General features: G+C 47.0%; 1 protein-coding gene across 1 annotated transcript in view; it reads left to right on the forward strand.

The window, feature by feature from the left end:
• The first annotated feature begins 14,085 nt into the window (after window positions 1-14,085).
• The window catches only part of LOC139047857 (uncharacterized), an 88,732-nt gene continuing 85,997 nt past the window's right edge, over window positions 14,086-16,820 (forward strand). The window contains exon 1 of the mRNA XM_070521998.1: window positions 14,086-14,105. The gene's annotated coding sequence lies outside the window, so the exon portion shown is untranslated. The remainder of the gene's footprint in view (window positions 14,106-16,820) is intronic.

A 16,820-nucleotide genomic window follows, 5' to 3' on the forward strand; every position in this document is an offset into this window, starting at 1 on the left:
GAATACCTTTGTAACTTGCGATTCGGTGATGATATTGCCTTGCTTACTAAATCTGGGGACCAATTGCAATGCATGCTCGCTGACCTGGACAGGCAAAGCAGAACGGTGGGTCTAAAAATTATTCTGCAGAAAACTAAAGTAATGTGTAACAGTCTCGGTAGAGAACAGCAGTTTGCGATAGGTAACGACGCACTAGAAGTAGTAAGGGAATACACTTACTCCGGACAGGTAGTAACCGCTGATGCGGATCATGATACTGAAATAATCAGAAGAATAAGAATGGGCTGGGGTCTGTGTGGCAGGTATTCTCAGATCATGAACAGCAGGTTGCCATTATCCCTCAAGAGAAAAGTGTATAACAGCTGTGTCTTACCAGTACTCTCGTACTGGGCATAAACCTGGAGGCTTAGGAAAAGGGTTCTATTTAAATTGAGGACGATGCAACGAGCTATGTCAAGAAGAATGGTGGGCGTAACGTTAAGGGATAAGGAAAGAGCAGTTTGTGCGAGGGAACAAACGCAAGGTAATGGCATCTAAGTTAAAATAAAGAAAAGATATGGGCATGGGGAGGACATGTAACGAGGAGGGAAGATAACTGATGGCCATTAAGGGTTACGGATGGGATTCCAAAGGAAGTAAAGCGTGGCTGGGGGCGGCCGAAAGTTAGGTGGGCGGATGAGATTAAAAGGTTTGCAGGGACGACATGGCCACAATTAGTACATGACTGGGGTACTTGGAGAAGTGTGTGAGAGGCCTTTGCCCTGCAGTCGGCGTAACCAGGCTGATGATGATGATGAATTTCTCGACTACCAGAAGAAGTGGTTCAGGACTGTTTTAATAAAGCGAATAGCTTTACATCACTCCCCCACCATACATATACTACTAGCATCGGAGGTTACTGTGCGTATTTTGTACTATGGCGTCCTACAGACAGACAGACAGATAGACAGACAGACAAGGAACTTTTATTGAGGTCCTGAGGGACTAGCCGGTGGAGACCCGTTGGGACCCCCAGCTCGCCGCTGGCTGTTCCCATGTCGGAATCGGGAGGCCAAGCCTCTCCGCACTTTTACGGGCCCTCTGGACGGCCATGGACTGGAGCTTGAGTTCCGCGCTAGATATGGCCTCATGCCAGTCCCGTTCGCTGGTGAGGGACATATCCTGTAACGCAGGACACTGCTAGAGCATATGAGATAGAGTGTTATCCTCCTCCCCACAATCCGGGCACTGTGGGTGAATGCAGGGTGAATGCTGCTTATGAAACCTCGCGAGGGATACGACCTCGTCTGTAGCATCCTAAGCATCATCGATTGAGATCTGCGTAGATTTGGGGTGGAGGCGGGAAACGCCTGCGTTCTCCTCTTTCTAGTGGGAGACGATCTCATGAAACGTTAATAAGGGGTCGCTGTGGCCGAGCTCCTCCGGATCCAATGTAGCCCTACCACCGTCGCGGCGCGTTAATTCTCGCGCACGGCGGTGAGCAGTCTCATTGGGGTTCGGGCGGCCCGGCAGCTCGTTGTCGCCCATATGAGCGGGGAACCATATAATATAATGCAAGGGGTCACAATTAGTTCTAGACTTGCTTTTCAGAATCGCCTCCACCTCTCTCGCAACCATTCCCGAAGCGAAAGCCCTGACGGCCGCGCGTTAGTCAGTGTAGATATGCGGCCTTTTTGAATCCTGCATCGCCAGCGCAACCAACACCTGTTCTGCCGCGTCGGCCCTCACAGCGCCTACCTAGGCCGCAGATAAAAGCTCGCCCTTTTCGCTGACCGCCGTGACCGTGAATTTACCGGAGCACCCATATTGACCTGCGGCCACGAAGGCTTCCATGCCAACCGTTTCCTTCAATATCGCCCTGGCACGACCTACTTGCCTGCCCGCATTATGCTGTGGGTGAACGTTTCTAGGGAAGGGACCAACGACGTAGGTCCCTCTGGAGTTCTCGTCCAGCTGAACCGCCTCGCGGGGATTGTAACGCGGCTGCAAGCCCGCCGACTCCAAGAGGCGCCTACCGGCGCTGCAACCCGAAAGCCTCGTGACCTGCGCCGCTTGTTGCACCTGTATGAGTTCGGGGGTGGTGTTATGAACGCCGAGCCGCATTAGCCTGTCCGTGCTCGCCGTGACCGGAATGCCCAGTACCTTCTTGACACTTTTCCGCATCAACGTGTCAAACTTGTCCCTTTCAGTCTTAGTCCACTGCAGGGCCGAGAAGACATAGCTGATGTGGCTCATAAGAAAAGCGCAATGCACCCTAAGTAGGTTGTCCTCGCATAGGCCCTCCTTCTTATCGGAGACTCTCATGATTAATCTGAGAATATTCTCGGTTTTGGCGGTCAGATGCGTAATGGTTTTGGCATTACAGCCCCTGGCATCGAGCAACAATCCTAGAACTCTAATCGAATTCACCCTGGGGATCTTCTGGCCGTCCCGCGTGTACACATCTATGTGGATCTGTTCGAGCGGCACGAGCCCCCGAAGCCCCTGCCTTGCCGGTCTGTATATCATGAGCTCTGACTTGGTCGGGGAGAGTTGGAGACCCGTGCCTACCAGGAAGGACTGGGTCACGTCCAAGGCCTCCTGGAGCGCCTGTTCCACGGTCGCCTCCGAGCCTCTCGGACACCAGATCGTAATGTCGTCGGCGTACAGCGCATGTCCCACGTTTGGTACGGCAGCCAGCCGCTTCGAGAGTCCATGCATTGCAATGTTAAACAGGAGGGGGAGATCACCGTCCCTTGTGATGTGCCTCTGTTTCCCAGCGAGAATGGTTCTAGTTTGGTCTGCCCCACCTTGACGACCGCCGTCCTGCTCCTCAGGAAGGACTCCACACACGCGAAAAATCTACCTCCCAAGTTCAATACCGGAATCTCATTTAAGATGAAGTCGTGCGACACGGTGTCGAAGGCTTCGGACAAGTCTAGTGTAAGAATGCCCCTGACGTCCCTAGTCCTGTTGTAAATAACCTGTCTCTTTAGCAATATCACGACGTCCTGCGTGGAAAGAGATGGTCTAAACCCTACCATATTGTACGAGAACAACCCGTCGCGATCTATGTGTTTTGAGATCCTGTTATATGTAACGTGCTCGGCAACCTTAGGTCTGACGTGAGTGAAATGGGCCGGAGGTTGTCCAGGCTTGGGGGCTTTCCAGGCTTAGGAATCAGTACCACCGTCACCTGCTTCCACGAGTCCGGACCACTACCTTCCTTCCATACCTTGTTGATTTCCTTCGCAATGATGCTAATGGACCGGTCGTCCAGGTTCCTCAAAACCCGGTTGGTTATGCCATCCAGCCCAGGGGCCGACCTGCCATTGAGATTGTGGAGCACCTCCATGATATCTGCCTCAGAAAACGGATCATCGAGCTTTGGGGCGTCCTCCCCCACGTATTGAGGGCATTCCCGTAGTTCATCTTTCCCTACCGGAAGATACTTCCTTGCCAGGTCTCGGAGAAGGGACGTATCTCAATGACCCCCCTGTTTTTGCTGTTGTACTGTTCTATCTACGGCGAGTTCCTGATTACCCTTGGTCTGTTTATCATCGAGCAGGTGTTTAAGAAGGTTCCATTTCCCCCCCGTGCGCATTTGCCAATTTGCTGCCGAACAGGCTTCGTTCCATTGATCTCTGTTGAGCTCCAGAACTTGTGCCTCTATGCTGCGATTAAGCTCCACGATCTTCCTTCTCAGCCTGCGGTTTAGCCTTTGCGTTTTCCACTTCTCCAGCACAGACCTCTTGGCCTCCAGGAGATGCGCCAGGCGCGCGTCCATCCTGGGGGTCTTAAGGTCTGTGGATATTTCTTTGGTGGCCCTTTCAACGTCTCTCTTGACCTGCGCGAGTAGATCCTCCAGTGCACCGAACTCCGACTCATTTTCGTCCCGTATCTTTCGGAAGAGATCCCAATGAACGTACTTAAATATCCTAAGTGGGGCCGCTTTGATCCTGATTGATAACGCTACAATGTGATGGCCGCTCTCTAAATTTTCTTGCAAGTTAGTCCAGGCTGCGTCAGTTTTTCTAACAAAAGCCAGATCTGGCATCGCGTCCCTCGAGACCGAGGTGCCTATCCGCGTGGGAAAGCGGGGGTCCGCCACTATGGTCAACGCGCAGTCTTCTGCCGTGCTCACTAAGTTCACTCCCTTTGCCGTTTGTCTATTATAACCCCAGGCCATGTGCGGGCGTCCTACATTTGTAAAAAATTTGACCACGCTTTAATTCACCGGAAATCACCAAAAATATAATGTTTCTTTATGTCTCATATGGACGGCTACATTAAACACCTGCTGAAACGTCCTTCAATTTTATTGCACGTCATTATTGGCCTCATTCCAGCAACCTTGCTGTAGTTGCCTGTAGTTACACAATAAACATGGGCAGAGAAGCAACGTGCTCAGCTTACGGAGCCACAGTCTTGTTATTTAAATTGCCTGTTTACAGTCATGCAATCGCGTTATTTGACTGTTTAAAAATACGACTAGGCTGCATCAGCGGCGAAGTCGCAATTGGGTAAACGTGAAACGTTTTCTGCGTGCCGACGAGTGTGCCTATGACGCAGGATCTAGGAATGATATTTACAAATACACATAAAACATTTATTCACGCATAACTGCGCCTACTTTCTTAACTTCGCTCATAGCAAGAATGAGTTCTGCGGGGCAATAACTGAATTTTTGCTGGCTCCCTATTTGTAGTGGGGTCGCCGTGGTTAGAGGTGGTGATTGCGGGTAGATGTGCCGCTACCTTGCTAGCCGAGTGCTTTCACGGCCTTTCCAGACCTTACGTGACAAACGTGCTGGCGCCATAGCCAAGGTACGGTGAAACTTGTCTAACGAATTGCGCGCATCTCAGCCTTGTAACTCCCAATAAAAATATGCGTATTTTTGGTGGATTAAACCTTCTGTGACTGAGTGAGAGCTGTGAAACGTTACCACTCTAGCTTAGACTGACACATGTTCTGTCTAGCTACGTCTCTCCACCTCCTCCCCCCCCCCCCCCCCCCGAGCGAGTGGCTACGCTTAGCTTGAATTGCGGCATCTGTGGCGTAACGACGGTGAGATCACGCGACGCATGCACCATTGAGTGGTGGCCGGTTTCCTCGCCGACTCGACCATACCAAAAATAGGCGCACGTTGGAGCACGATTCCAAAGGTAAAATCTATACTGGAAATACATGTATTCGGTACGTTTCGTTGTACGCATTTACGTTACATGCGCTTTTAGCAAGCTACCCACAACGCTGCCCAAAATGAAAGACGTTTAACTTATACAAAGTTAATAATATGAATAAGGACGATGTTTCGGAAACATCTGCCCTCGTAGAAGTGGCGTCAGAACGTGAAAATTATTTGCGGGTGTCAAACTGGACGCCCCGCCGCAAGAAATCGTGCATGTTTCTCTGTGTTGTCGAATTTCGGACGTTGTTTCTTGTGTTTTCTTCGGAATAGTTTTGTACTAATGGCCAAAGAGAGACAGAGAGAAATGAACTTTATTCAAAGAGCGCAGACATGGTTGTCCCCAGGTGGGTGGAGTCCTCAGTCAGTGAACCCGTTGTCCCTCGCTGCCCGACGTGCTCCTTCCGCCACTCGAAGCTGGCCCCCAGAGCACCAGCTGGTCAGCAGGTCCTCCCTTTGATTCCGAAAGGACATTATTTTTATTTGCATACATGTGCGATGTAGTCGCTCTCAACAATGTAAGGTTTTTTTGGACAGAGAAGAAGGGCTTTGTCCCTGTATTCCAGTATCACGTTATTCGTATTCAAGCATACACCAGAAAAAAAACAGCATAATAAAGAAACATCTACGCAACCGTTTACTAATTATTGCACTATATATACTGCTTACATTGTAAAGAAATTACGTTCTCTGCCAATTTTGGCTTGGTTGGCATGGTGCCGTGTGCAAGTTAAAAAATAAAGTAACTCTTGCCCGAGCATATGTGAAAGTTGTAGGGGCATCTTTTTCTTGACTCACTCAAAGAAGTGGTAGTGATTCTGATAGGGCTATTTCGCAGATATCCCAGCATGTTGACACGCGTACTTATCTTTATCGGGTGACCAGGTTTCGCCGCCTAACAAAGGTTATCGCACAGCGCGGGACGCGCCTGCATGCATCCGAAGTTTCTGGAAAGTTATCGATGCTTCTATTCGGTTGTCTGTTGTCGCCGAACCTCGTGCTATCAGATTTCATCACGTGACGCGAATGGTGTAGAACTTTGTGGAAGGCACGCGGGTCCCATCGATTAGTCTGGAACATTCGCCGACTGCGCTATAAAAGCTGACGCGCTTGACCCGCTGATCAGATTTTCGACGATCACCGACTGTGTTCGCCGCTATCGTTGTGCTATAAGCGTAGCCTGTTTTGTGGGCACAGGTTTGTCCAATAAAGTTTAGTTTTGTTGTTCACAGTGGTGTTACTGTGTTCTTCAACGTCACCACTACGTGACAATATCCTATATATAGTCATCTACTGATATAGATGACTCAAGTGTTCAACTGAAAAGTGTACCGAGAAAGATATACGTACTTTACGCAGCACAGAAATGAAGACCGATGGCACGCGCTGAACTGCGAGGCATTAAAGGTGAAATAAAATGTCGGCATAGCAGCTGGCGTCACAGCCCCGTATCTGCTCTGCAGTCTGGCGTACTTACTCGAATGTAGCATACAGTTTTTCTTAGCGGAAGATTGATGTGAAATTGGGGGTTCTATAATGCCAGGGGGTAATTTCTCCAAGAGAACATTCTCAAACCCTCATTTAAAAAAGTGTTGGTTGTAAATGGGTGTTTTCTCGCAAGCTACTGTAAGGTAAAAATTATTTACAAAACCAACTTACCTGTTTATTGAGAGCAGAGGCTCTATGGAAGTAAACGCTGCAAAAACCCGTTGTTTTTTTTTTTGCAGACACTAGCGGTACCTTGAGTCATGTGGAATCAGAATGTGTAGCGAGAAGAGCACAGAAGTACTTGTATCCATATCCCGAAATACAGCTAAACAAATACTTGTCAGACCTACAGCCAAACGCTAGTTGAAGGTCCGATAAACAATATACAGGCAAAAATATAGCATAGTAGCGAAAGGTAACACAAAGACAGTCACGTTTGTGATGATAACAATGGCAGAGATAAGAATAGTATACAGATTGGTATCTATTACTTTTACTTAACAAAAAGTGAGGTCTCCTATGTAAACTATATAAAACATAAGCAAGGTGACTAAAGTCAATTCGAGCTTATAATGTTGTTAAAAAGCATAGCAGAATGCATCATTCATTTTTACAATATCAGCACAACAAACACACCAGTGAATCTCCCTATGAACATATTATAGGCTAGATTTATTATTGGCTCAGCGGAATGGAAATCAATAATGACATGTGTCTGAAGTACTGTTTCGTTAAGAAGGTCAAGCAGTGTTGTTTGAGAGCCCTTTGGAAGTTTGAGGAAATAATGATTCCGTCGGGCAGTGGGATCAAAATTTTGATACCTGTAAAATGTAGATGACATTCACCGTACACATAGTTACATGGTGCAAGAATAAAATGTCGTGCACTAACACTTCTGGCCTCACGTGAAGAAGAATAAAATGTACAAACGTCAAAAGGGTGGTTTTTCGTCAGCACCCTATAAAACGGACATTGATTGTTCTGTTCGCATAGTAAAGCAAGCGGTAGTATGTGGTAGAGCTTGAAAAATGGGGCCTTGCGCTCAAAATGGTAAGTGTGACATCATTCTAGTGGCTGGTTTTTCAAGTTTGCTAATCTGATTTAACACGGTTTTAAATGACCAGCGTCAAGAATATATACAGTACGCAAAAAATGACTTTCTGTGAAAGTAAAATGAATAAGGCGTAAAACAGGCGTCGAAGTGCTCGCGAGCTTGGATTAAGCCGCATCACCCAAGCGCTAACCTACAGCAACCGCTGCTTAGGTGATTTTCCCACTGCAAGTGTTTATCGCAGATTTCCCAGCGATACTTGAATGAACTATTTTGTTCGAGTATGCCGTTATTTACCGTTAGGTTTAATGTTGTGGTATCTACAATATTGCAGAGGGATTGTAGTGTTACATATTTGCTTTTCCTTGTGTAAAGTGTTAACGGAACTTGAGTGGGCATGGCAGCACCGTAACCGCCATGCCGTCCAATCAGCGATTTTTGTTCCTCGAGCAGGTACTGCTGCTCTGCACATCGTGTCAAGCGCAAGCCCTGGACATTTGCATCGTCGGATCAGCTGCTGACGCGACTGGTATAAGCGTTGGAACGTTTTCCTTTGACAGTTTAAAACCCAGATGCTATGGAACGACGATTGCTGTCTGGGACAAGCCTATAAAGTTGGCAGTCTCGGGAGTCGACTTCAGTGGGCACGGCAGCACCGCAGCCGCCATGCCGTCCAATCAGCGATTTTTGTTCCTCGAGCAGGTACTGCTGCTCTGCACATCGTGTCAAGCGCAAGCGCTGGACATTTGCATCGTCGGATCGGCTGCTGACGCGACTGTTATCAGCGTTGGAAGGTTTTCCTTTGACAGTCTAAAACCCAGATGCCTTGGAACGACGATTGCTGTCTGAGACAAGCCTCTAAAGTTGGCACTTTTGGTAGTCGGCTTCAGTGGGCACGGCAGCACCGCAACCGCCATGCCGTCTAATTAGCGATTTTCGTTCCTCGAGCAGGTCAGTTACTATACCAAATTCGGTTACAGAAACGACAACCGTTTTGCTATAATGCTGCCGTGCCCGGGTGTGAATTTTTCCGAATTTGCATCTATATGCCTCTTGTTGTCGGGTGATGTAGAGCTAAATCCCGGGCTTGACACTAAGACTTTGTTGAAGGAGCTTTGCGATGGGCAAAAAGCAATTCCAAAGGATCTAGATAGCCTGGGAAAGCGTTAGGGACTGAGTAATTGGAAATTGTTAGGGACCGAGCAAATAGCATAGTTAAGTTAACAAAAACTGCCAAAAACGAAATGAGACCGTTGTGAAGCAACATGAGAGGTTGATAAATTTAGAGGACAGAAGCCGGCGAAACAACCTCATGGTCTTCGGAATCAAAGAAAGGAAAAAAACAATCTACTGAAGACCTTAAAACAAAAGTTCTAAGCGAAGTTTTCAAAGAAATACTTCGGAAACGTTGACGTTGACCACGGTAGAAAGAATCCAGAGAGTTGGCAGGAAAAATAGCAAGCAACCTCGACCAGTGATCTTGTGACTTCATGACTGCAGAGAAAAATCGGAACTGTACCAAAACTGCAAGAAACTTAAAGGAAGCAGCATTTTGATTGGCGATAACTTTTCCAAGGAAACACTGGCAAAATGCAAACTGCTCTGGAATTCAGCAAAACAGGAACGTGATGATGGTTACTCGTTCACCTTAATTATGGCAAGTTAACATTAAACAGCGACGTGTTTGCCTGAGATTAATCTAAAAACCGCCGAATACGCATTCGCCGTCATAACCCTCCGCTGGCCGAAGACTCGGAATGAAGCCATGGAAGCTTTAAGTGTTCTGACTTTTGATTAATTAACTTCAATGCTAGGAGCATTAGGAATAAAATTACTGATCTAGAATATTTACTAGCTAAATACGATCCAAATATTGTGAGTATTAGGGAAACATGGCTTCGTCCCGAAATAAAAGATCATGAATTTATACTCTCTGGCTGCAACATATTTCGCAATGATGGATAACCGCGAGGAGGAGATGTAGCCATGATAGTGAAGGAAAATATTCAGTGCCTTCTGATGCAAGAAATGTCGAATCACGAAAATTTTTGGTGCCAAATAAATTGTGAAAATTCGTCAAATATTATTGGAGCGTTGTAACGGCCACCAAGCGCGCACCTATCGTGTTTAGAAGAATTACAACGCCACTTGGAGAGACTCAAACCCTCGAAATGTAAGCTGATCCTTGCGGGTGATTTTTACCACATGGGTACTGAATAGAATAATTTGACAACCGATGCGAAAGAATGGGCTTCCTGTTAAGTTATTCTTGATATCGCCTTCAATAATGATTTCACGCACGTTGTTCGTGAAAACACACGTATAGCAGGATCAGCGCAGTCTATGCTTGACCTAGTTTTTCTAGATGCATGTTTGGATAATTACAAAGTACCAATTCAAAGCGGACTACCCAATCACAAACCTATTTCTTTTGAACTTAAAACCGATCTTACTTATGCCAAAATTAAAGAAAAGACCACATTATTTCGCCAGTATGACACAGGCATTGACACGAGCCATATCGACTGCTTATCATTTACGTTGGACAGTTTCAGAACGGAAAGTGACGGTAATGACTTGTGGCAGCGGTTTAAAGATATTGTCTCGTATTGTATCTCAAGATTTGTACCATTGCGAAAACAATGACAAACGAAACGAAATCCATGGGTAATCCGAGAAATAATTCACTTAAGGAGACAGATAACCCGCAAAAAATGGAAGTGAAAAAGGATGGATGGATACAACTTTCTTGTACGTCCGACAAGGTTTAACGCGACCCGGGCTCAGGTCTCCCACGGGGGAACGTCAAGGCCCTGCCTCAACGCCACTTCACGGGTTTGCTGGAATGCCCACATCTGGATTCCGAGGTCTGAGCTGCGCAGAGCGGCGGCCCACCTCGACGACAGGGTCTCCGGAGTAACTGCCATTACTCCTTTAACTATATTGCACTCCCACAGCATGTGTTTGAGTGTTGCTGGTCCTTCCTAGCACAATTTGCACGTGTCGTCCTGATGCTTATCTGGGAAGATACGTTTCAGACGGAATGGATTAGGGAAGGTGTTCGTCTGGAGTTGTCGCCAGGCGACGGCCTGCCTCCTGTTCAATTTGGGACTCGGCGGTGGGTATATCCTTCTGGCGTTCAACGATGCACTGGTTATGTCGTTGAAAAAGGAACCACGAAAAAATAGCTCTGTTATCACGACAGTTACTAACTAATCTTAAGACAGCTAAAAAGAAGTATTACACCGAAACTTTGTCCAACTTGTTGGTTTCCTCCCCCCACCGTTCTTGGCGTCATTTATCGCAGGCCGAAAATACCCCACATAGCATTATGATAAACGGTTCGGTTCTGCACGATCAGGGAAGGATAGCGCCACATTATAGCACGTTTTTTCAACCGTTTTTTTTAAATCAGTCCGCCTACGCGTCAGTAGGCGGACTTTCTTTTCCTCGGACATTTCCGGATTTGCGGGGCGGAATAGGCGACTCATTTCTTCTGTAAAAATCGCGGTAGTCTCATTAGGCAGCTGCACTCGGGTTTCTAGTAGTACTTCGGCTCGTTTTCGGCGTACGACGCTTGTGAATGTCTGCAGGAAACCGCTTCGGAAAAGGTCCCAGGTCGTTTAGGTGGCTTCTCGGTTCTCGAACCACGTCCTGGCAGCGTCTTCCAATGAGAACAAGACATGTCGCAGTTTGTCGTCGCTGTTCCAGCTGTTAAATGCAGGGACCCTCTCATACGTCTCAAGCCAGGTTTCCGAGTCCTCGAATGTTGGACCGCGGAACGTCGGAAGCTCCCTGGGCTGCTGCAGCACGATGGGGGACGCTGGCGCTGCCATTAGGGTTGCCTTGGCCAAAACCTTCTTGGTCTTCTCCAGGAGAAGTTCGTGCTCCGCGGGCAGCTGTTGAAGACGGCGGCTTGCTCGATGGTCCAGGACTACGTTGGTTCTCCTTACTACGTGTTCTACGTGTGACTACGTGTTCTCCTTACTGCCCGGGCTTGGATCACGGCTTGTCGCGGGTGTCCGGTACTTGAGCGAAAAGCACCTCCACCAGATGTCACGTGGTGGTGACGTTGAAGAACACAGTAGCAATACTGTGAAAGACAAAACTAACTATTAATGGGCGAATCGGTGCCCACAAAAATAGGCTACGCTTATAGCACAACGATAGTGGCGAACACGGTCGGCGACCGTCGAAAATCTGATCAGCGGGTCAAGGGCGTAGGCTTTTATACATCAGTCGTCGAATGCTCCAGAATAATCCCTGGGGCTCTCGTGCTTTCCACAAACTTTCACGTTATTCGCGTCGCGCACACATGCGATCAGATTACACAAGGTTCGGTCAGAGACAGCGGATCGAAGTATCGATAACGTTCCAGAAACTTCGGATACATGCAGGCGCGTCCTAGGAGCGCGGCGCTATAAGATTTGTTAGGCGGTGAAACGTGTCGCCCGATAAAGACAAACAAGTACACGCGTCAATATCGTTTATTGCCCTCTTTCACTTGTCGAGGGCATGCACTGGTTAATCACAAACGCCGAACCGTTCACAACCTCCTGCCCCCAACATCCCACCTCTTTGCGAACTGCCACCCTTTCACTGGTTCCCTGGTCTCAAACGTTGCACAATACGAGGCAACCATGTGGCCAACTCTGTACCTGCCGTCGACGCTGTTCCCCAGCATTCCTCGACAATGGCCCTTTCATAAATTAGTGGCCTCTTCAGGACGGTTAATCTGTCAGCATTGGCAGGCTGGCCTTCGCGGTAGTCGGAGGGCGACGTCGTCTTGAAGTGAGCTGTCATTGTTTACGCGTCACCATCGGGGCGAGGTACAACTGTAGTGCGGGCAGGAATTCGTCTCGCCTGTCACTTCTAGGCGTTCCAAAAGCCGAGATATGCAACCTGATGGCCTTCCCGTAAGATTCATGTGACCCTGGTTTAGTCGCCTGCAGTAAACGACGAAGAGTGAATGGCACCCGATACAGCTGCAGGTCAGTCGGTGAAGCATGCTTTGTTCCGAGTGATCACCAGGCACAAAAGTATGCACCCTGAAAAAAAATGGAACCTTATTTTATTATTAACTATAATAATTCCAATACAAGTCTTGCAGGTGTACTACAAGCACAGTCACTTGTACTGACCGTACTGGAGTGCTGCGTTGCTCTGTTTGTTCACAAATTTATAGTAACGAGTAACATTAAGGTGAAAAAATTTGTCAGGTGAAGCAATGGCTTGTACTTTTACTATAAGAATATACAGGCATGGTTCTTCTGTACACGCATTCGACCTTTCATTAATAATAAACTCCTTCGATTTTAAGCAAGAGCCTGTCATACATCTGACAAGGGTTGTTTTTGGACCTTCTAACCGTACCTTGATATACTCAGACTGCTGTCAGAAGACCATTGCAATCTTTTGCTTGAGTGAGAGCTTGCAGGGTACCGGAAACAGTAAAGCTAATAATTTATTTTGATAATGCAATAGATAACGCATAAGCAAAAGCAGTTTGGCCTACATTCATGCAGATAAGAATGGTTCGGCTTTCAGAACATAGGAGATACTGAAAAAATATTGTTAAAAACAAGTGGTTTCCTGCAATGCTTATGGTTGCTTAGGGAACATGCATTACTCTGATAGAATAATCTGTCACATTAATAGGCCACTGAAGCAAGTATAATCACAGAAAAAACAGACATTTACATTGATTAACAATAATTACTAGTATTGAAGCAACCGATGTAACAATATAAGATACCACAGGCACGCCGTCATTCGTCCCTATTGTCGAGAGTTCCTTGTTGGTTAGGAGTGAGATTGGGAGGTTCAGTGAAACGACAAGCGGGTTTGGTTTACATGCTTAAACCTCACAAATGCATTTACGCATATTGGAAGGCAATCCATGTAAGAGCAACTTGCGTGTCTGGTCATACTATGTGTCTCATCACCCCACACGTCTGAGCACACCACTTGTCTGGGAACAATTTCTACTGCGCCAAGTATTCTAGTTCCTAGCCATAATTTTCTCTAAGTCACCCTACGAGGGGAATTCAGTTACTCTCTCGCAGCCAGTCAGAAGGGACGGAGTGATCGCAGCACTCCGTCGATGATGTCGCACCATCTTGCTGGACCCCGCCTCTGATGTAGCTCAATCGCCCCCGCAAATGACGCAACCTCGAGGCAATCAGGAATCTGATGTCGGCGCTGTTCCGCCTAAAGTCGTCGACGTTGCTGCCTTGCAAAAGTTAGTGGTTGCGCAGTGATGTTGAGCTTGTGGCGATCCGAGAAGCCTTGTGCTTACTGCCGTTACCGCGTCCAATCAGTGTGGCTGTCGGTGTCACGTCGAAGCGAGCTCATTTGTTGACCCGTGAGTAGTCTGCACCGGACCTTCTCGTCGTCTAGGTGAGCGTTGGTGAACTTCTCGTTACGTATGCGGTAAAATTATAAAACTAGAGGTGGTGAAAATTATTCGGGATTCCTCCTACAGCGCCTTTCCTAATCAAGTAGTGGTATTCGGACGTCTACCGCAGCAGTTAATTTTAGTTTTGTGTAGATCACAGGAAAGTGCGCGTGCAGAGGGAAAATGACGCAGGTTGCTATGGCGTTTGTTCTTGTTTTTAGGGTGTATCAAACAAAATGTTTTGAATTTTAGGTCCGCAGTGAATGACGGTCTCTTAATAGGGCCAATTTTTTGTGCAACGCATAACGCAGGGAGTCGCTACACGTGATGGCGTTGTTGTTTTGCGGGGTGAAGACTGGCTGCTCCTGACTCACGATGTTCATTTTCTGGTGCACAGAGGTGAACAACATTTGTACACAATCAGACTAGTGTTTTATGATTTGCACAGTCAAATAAACACCGAATGAGGACCCGGCGCGGCTGCTTAGCGGACATGGCGTTGCTCTGCTAAGCACGAAGTTGTGTGATCTAATCTCGGCCATGGTGGACGTGTCTCCATGGGGATGAAATGCAAAAGCGGCTGTTTACTGCGCGTTGGGTGCATGTTACTGAACCCAAATGTGTCAAAATCATCGAGGAGTCCCCCAACTGAGGCGTACCTCATAATCACATCGCGATTCTGGAATGTTAACTCCGAGAAAAAAATTGCACCGGAGGAGTTTCTTTTTATTTGAATTTGCCCACGCAATAGAAGAACCATTGTCACAAAGTGCAGAATGGGATGTTCTGCATGGCAAATATGAGGGGTGTGCGGCCAAATTAGAATTGCGGTTACTCGCTGAAGCACCATACTCAGGGCCACCATGGCCTTTATGTGACGGCATCGGCGTGCTCCTTTTTGACGCGGCAGCGTTAAGGAGCTCGTGTCGCAGAAAAGGCGTCGTCGTCGGCGTCGGCCGTGAGTGAAAATTCCGAAAAGTAATTCACAAATAAAAACAACTTGCATGGTGGGCTGGGTGGGAATCAAACCAGGTTCCCCGGAGTGTGATACGGAGACGCTACCACTCAACCATGTGTTCGCTGGTTCAAAGCGGGACAAAAGCGCCTCTAGTGAATGTGGTGTTGCCTTAGATACGTGCCATCTAAAGTTTTACTGCGGTGCATATTGGTAATTATGAGCATGTAAATTAGAGAAGTCACAGTTAAACGAGTAGCGAAGTACGTTTCCGCTACATTTCTTCTGCGGTTCGCGCACACGCCGAGCCATCTTGCAGCAAGCACAGAAGATCCCCTCCTCCCAATGTACGGCGCTGCCGCGACAAGTGGCGCGGCACTCACCCGCTTCTCCCCTTAGTATCGTCAAGAGCATGCCGAGCGAATCAGTGGGCGGTTCGAACGGTGTGCGATAACGCTCTCGCGTTCTACTCTTGAAGGTGAAGCTTAAGCGTGCTGGAACTTTGTTTTCTGTTTAGAAATATTGTTTTTCATAGTCGGAAGAATTTTCCATGACGTGTTTGGCTTGCGCGCGGTCTTGGCGCCTATGAACTTTTTTTTTGCACGCACGAGACGCGCATTGACGTATTGAAGACCTTTTCATTGGTGAGTTTGTGTTCAAGCTTTCTACAGGAATGCAGGTATATTGACCTTGGGCCTTGATAGTTTATTTTTTATCCCTTCACCCCTCCAGCGCGATACGCATTAACCTTTCTCTAAGCTAAGGTATTGTAGTGGCTTGGTTAGCCCATGAGTAACCGTTTTTCTTTCTTTTTTATGCCATGACAGTTTGATGGTCTGAATTTATGACGCCGAAAGATATGTGAAAGGCTGTACTGTTCAATGTACTCCACTATGCACGTCAAGCTGTTCGTCACCTCACATTTTTGCACTGCATAAAGTCACTGTACTCATGGCGAACTGCATACATTCGAGCACTAACACGTTTTATTTCATTGCATTTGTGACCGCTTAATTAAAAAATTTTACGATATCTTTTACTCAGTACTGTCTGGCCCTCACTTTCAGCTTCAGTTAACGAAAACTCTTCACAATACTCCGGTGCGCTCAATACAGAGCAAGGTAATAAAAAATGAAATAACAAATTATAGTAGAAGCCATCTCAGATTAACTGTTGACCTCCATGCGATTGGCATCGAAGCCACATAGCGACCCACCGTATCGAAACACGCTATTTTACTCAGCTGTTCACAAACGTTCACGAAATGATTGTCCCATGACATGCTGGAATCAAAAAGAACACCTAGATACTTGAAATGTATGGAATAGGAGAGCAGGCGCCATTATTACACTGAGGAGAATAAACAAACAAAGGAATGATGACAGGAATAAGTTTGAGGGGACTGCGGAAGCATAATAGTTTAGTTTTATTTTGATTCACAGAATATAAGTTATTACAGTGCCGTCTCACGATATTTACGGTGTCAATTTGCAATTCGGCTAAGGTTTGATCGTAATTAGCATGACGGGATACTAGAAGCGTGTCGTTAGCGTACCGAAAAATTCGGCAATAAAGAATCGATTGAGTGAGATCGTTAACATGTAAGTTGAATAAAAGGGGTGGCAGAATCGATGCATGAGAAACCACAGGACAGCTGTGTGGGCCCACTTTTAATATTTCCGATTACTACAACTTGAGATCGTCCATGCAAATAATTCTCAAAGAAAGATAAGAAAAACCCTCGGAACCCATAGCTATGAAG

This window comes from Dermacentor albipictus, chromosome 7 (genome assembly GCF_038994185.2).
Source record: "Dermacentor albipictus isolate Rhodes 1998 colony chromosome 7, USDA_Dalb.pri_finalv2, whole genome shotgun sequence".
NCBI classification, from domain to species: Eukaryota; Metazoa; Arthropoda; class Arachnida; order Ixodida; family Ixodidae; genus Dermacentor; species Dermacentor albipictus.